The following is a 4817-nucleotide window of genomic DNA, read 5'->3' as shown; positions in this document are numbered from 1 at the left end:
GCTCAGCTGTCCCACTTGTGCCTCCAAATTCCTAATGGAGGACCTTGTTTCAGTCATGAAACTTTGAGTGGTTTTGATTAGATCAGAGACCATGGTTGCTAAGTCAGAGGGGTTCTGCTTAGAATTCTCTGTCTGTTGCTGAGAAGATGATGGAAAAGGCTTGCCATTGCTAAACCTGTTTCTTCCACCATTATTGTTGTTGAAACCTTGTTGAGGTCTCTGTTGATCCTTCCATGAGAAATTTGGATGATTTCTCCATGAAGAATTATAGGTGTTTCCATAGGGTTCTCCTAGGTAATTCACCTCTTCCATTGAAGGGTTCTCAAGATCATAGGCTTCTTCTTCAGATGAAGCATCCTTAGTACTGCTTGGTGCATTTTGCATTCCAGACAGACTTTGAGAAATCAAATTGACTTGTTGAGTCAATATCTTGTTCTGAGCCAAAATGGCATTCAGAGTATCAATCTCAAGAACTCCTTTCTTCTTATTAGTCCCATTGTTCACAGGATTCCTTTCAGAAGTGTACATGAATTGGTTATTTGCAACCATTTCAATCAGCTCTTGAGCTTCTGTAGGCGTCTTCTTCAGATGAAGAGATCCTCCAGCAGAGCTATCCAAAGACATCTTGGAAAGTTCAGAGAGACCATCATAGAAAATACCTATGATGCTCCATTCAGAAAGCATGTCAGAAGGACATTTTCTGATCAATTGTTTGTATCTTTCCCAAGCTTCATAGAGGGATTCTCCATCCTTCTGTCTGAAGGTTTGGACTTCCACTCTAAGCTTACTCAATTTTTGAGGTGGAAAAAACTTTGCCAAGAAGGCATTGACTAGCTTTTCCCATGAGTCCAGGCTTTCTTTGGGTTGTGAGTCCAACCATGTCCTAGCTCTGTCTCTTACAGCAAAAGGGAATAGCATAAGTCTGTAGACTTCAGGGTCAACCCCATTAGTCTTGACAGTGTCACAGATTTGCAAGAACTCAGCCAAAAACTGATGAGGATCTTCCAATGGAAGTCCATGGAACATGCAATTCTGTTGCATTAGAGAAACTAATTGAGGCTTAAGCTCAAAGTTGTTTGCTCCAATGGCAGGGATAGAGATGTTTCTCCCATAGAAGTCGGGAGTAGGTGCAGTAAAGTCACCCAGCACCTTCCTTGCATTGTTTGCATTGTTGTTGTTTTCGGCTGCCATGTCTTCTTCTTTGAAGATTTCTGTTAGGTCCTCTGTAGAGAGTTGTGCCTTAGCTTCTCTTAGCTTTCGCTTCAAGGTCCTTTCAGGTTCAGGGTCAACTTCAACAAGAATGCCTTTGTCTCTGCTCCTGCTCATATGAAAGAGAAGAGAACAAGAAAATATGGAATCCTCTGTGTCATAGTATAGAGATTCCTTGAGGTGTCAGAAGAACAGAAAAATAGAAGAAAGAGGTAGAAGAATTCGAACTTAATCAGATAGAGTTCGAATTGTGCATTGAGAAGGAGTGGTACTCCATAAATAGAAGGATGTGGGAAGAGGGGAAGAGAATTTTCGAAAATTAATTAAGAAGTTTTTAAAATCATTTTGAAAAATTGATTGATAATTTTCGAAAACTCAAAGTGGAAAAAGAATAAAGTGAGTTTTGAAAAAGATTTTGAAATTAGAAGTCAAAAAGATTTGATTGAAAACTTTTTTTTTTTTGAAAAAGATGAGGTTAAGAAGATATGATTGGTTTTAAAAAAAAATGTGTGATTGAGAAGATATGATTTGAAAACAATTTTAAAAAGATTTGATTTTAAAAATTAATAACTTGCCTAACAAGAAAAGATATGATTCAAACATTAAACCTTTCTCAACAGAAAAGGCAACATACTTGAGATGTTGAATCAAATCATTAATTGATAGCAAGTATCTTTGAAAAAGGAAAGAAATTGATTTTGAAAACATTTGATTGAAAGGATATGATTTGAAAAAGATTTGATTTAGAAAAACTTTGAAAACTTGAAAAAAATTGATTTGAAAACAAAATCCTCCCCCTTGTGCCATCCTGGCGTTAAACGCCCAGAATGGTGCACATTCTGGCGTTTAACGCCCAATGCACTACCTTTTTGGGAGTTAAACGCCCAACCAGGCACCCTGGCTGGCGTTTAAACGCCAGTCTGTCCTTCTTCACTGGGCGTTTTGAACGCCCAGCTTTTTCTGTGTAATTCCTCTGCTGCATGTTCTGAATCTTCAGTTCCCTGTACTATTGACTTGAAAATAGAACCAAGATCAAATAAACAATGCATTGCAAGACACCAAACTTAAAATTAGACACTAGACTCAAACAAGAAGCATAAAATATTTTTGGTTTTTATGATTTTGAAAATTTTTTTTTTGTGTTTTTTTCGAAAATTATATGGTAAAAGTTTCAGAATTCTTAATTTGGATTCCAGGAATCATTGCAATGCTAGTCTAAGACTCCGGTCCAGGAATTAGACATGGCTTCACAGTCAGCCAAGCTTTCAAAGAAAGCTTCGGTCCAAAACACTAGACATGGCCAATGGCCAGCCAAGTCTTAGCAGATCATTGCTCCAATAGCAAGATTGATAGAGATCAACAAGCTCTTGTGATGATCAGTTGAAACCTTGGTCCAATAAGATTAGACATGGCTTCTTAGCCAGCCAGACTTCAACAGATCATCATGAAACACTAGAATTCATTCTTAAGAACTCTGAAGAAAAATACCTAATCTAAGCAACAAGATGAACCGTCAGTTGTCCATACACGAAACAATCCCCGGCAACGGTGCCAAAAACTTGGTGGGCGAAATTGTGATCACTACAACTTCGCACAACTAACCAGCAAGTGCACTGGGTCGTCCAAGTAATACCTTACGTGAGTAAGGGTCGATCCCACGGAGATTGTTGGTATGAAGCAAGCTATGGTCACCTTGTAAATCTTAGTCAGGCAAACTCAAATGGGTATGGTGATGAACGAATAAAACATAAAGATAAAGATAGAGGTACTTATGTAATTCATTGGTAGGAACTTCAGATAAGCGTATGAAGATGCCTTCCCTTCCGTCTCTCTGCTTTCCTACTGTCTTCATCCAATCCTTCTTACTCCTTTCCATGGCAAGCTTATGCAAGGGTTTCACCGTTGTCAGTGGCTACCTCCCATCCTCTCAGTGGAAATGTTCAACGCACCCTGTCACGGCACGGCTATCCATCTGTCGGTTCTCGATCAGGCCGGAATAGAATCCAGTGATTCTTTTGCGTCTGTCACTAACGCCCCGCCCTCAGGAGTTTGAAGCACGTCACAGTCATTCAATCATTGAATCCTACTCAGAATACCACAGACAAGGTTAGACCTTCCGGATTCTCTTGAATGCCGCCATCAGTTCTTGCCTATACCACGAAGATTCCGGTTATAGAACCCAAGAGATAAACATTAGAGCCTTGGTTGCTTGTAGAACAGAGTGGTTGTCAGTCACTTGTTCATAAGTGAGAATGATGATGAGTGTCACATAATCATCACATTCATCATGTTCTTGGGTGCAAATGAATATCTTGGACAAAGAACAAGCGGAATTGAATAGAAGAACAATAGTAATTGCATTAATACTCGAGGTACAGCAGAGCTCCACACCTTAATCTATGGTGTGTAGAAACTCCACCGTTGAAAATACATAAGAACAAGGTCTAGGCATGGCCGAATGGCCAGCCTCCCAAAGAGGGTTCAATCATCAAAGCATGATCAAAAGATGATCTAGAGATCTAAAGTGATCAAAAGATGAAAATACAATAGTAAAAGGTCCTATTTATAGGAAACTAGTAGCCTAAGGTTTACAAAGATGAGTAAATGACATAAAAATCCACTTCCGGGCCCACTTGGTGTGTGCTTGGGCTGAGCAATGAAGCATTTTCTTGTAGAGACTCTTCTTGGAGTTAAACGCCAGCTTTTATGCCAGTTTGGGCGTTTAACTCCCATTTTGGTGCCAGTTCCGGCGTTTAACGCTGGGATTTCTGAGGGTGACTTTGAACGCCGGTTTGGGCCATCATATCTTGGGCAAAATATGGACTATCATATATTGCTGGAAAGCCCAGAATGTCTACTTTCCAACGCCGTTGAGATCGCGCCAATTGGGCTTCTGTAGCTCCAGAAAATTCACTTCGAGTGCAGGGAGGTCAGAAACCAACAGCATCTGCAGTCCTTTTCAGTCTCTGAATAAGATTTTTGCTCAGGTCCCTCAATTTCAGCCAGAAAATACCTGAAATCACAGAAAAACACACAAACTCATAGTAAAGTCCAGAAAAGTGAATTTTAACTAAAAACTAATAAAAATATACTAAAAACTAACTAGATCATACTAAAAACATACTAAAAATAATGCCAAAAAGCGTACAAATTATCCGCTCATCAGTGGCCAAATCATGCAATTCAAAAGAGTTACAAGCTCGAAGGCAATTCTCATCACTTGGTATTTTTCAAAAGGTAAGCATAAAAAACTTAAAACCAAGTAGCAAAATATAACCTCAATCATAGAATCCAACAAAGATTGTAAACATAATGATGTTAAGAAAACATCTCTTTTCAATACTTAACAGCAATTAATGGTAAACAACAATATCAATCCAACACTTACAATGAAAAAAAGAGAAAATAAAATGAAAACTAAACTAAAACTAACTAATCAACTAACTAACTAACTAATTAACTAACTAAAATAAATGGTTATCCATGGTGTTTGGAAGTGTTGGATGAGGGGTAGAAGAAGGGAAGAAGAGAGGAGAAGGAAAGAATTGGAAAGAGGATAAGAAAAAAATTGTGGTGAAGGAAGGAAATCCGTGCGTACGTGCGCATGC

The 4817-nt window shown here is 38.8% G+C and overlaps 1 non-coding gene across 1 annotated transcript; it reads left to right on the top strand.

The window, feature by feature from the left end:
* The first annotated feature begins 678 nt into the window (after positions 1 to 678).
* Positions 679 to 786, top strand: LOC130937349 (small nucleolar RNA R71). Its single transcript, XR_009068570.1, has one exon. It is a non-coding gene; the product is annotated as a small nucleolar RNA R71 (small nucleolar RNA).
* Positions 787 to 4817: the final 4031 nt, after the last annotated feature.

The sequence above is a fragment of the Arachis stenosperma genome, chromosome 6 (genome assembly GCF_014773155.1).
Source record: "Arachis stenosperma cultivar V10309 chromosome 6, arast.V10309.gnm1.PFL2, whole genome shotgun sequence".
Taxonomy (NCBI): Eukaryota; Viridiplantae; Streptophyta; class Magnoliopsida; order Fabales; family Fabaceae; genus Arachis; species Arachis stenosperma.
This window is presented reverse-complemented; position numbering and strand designations above follow the sequence as displayed.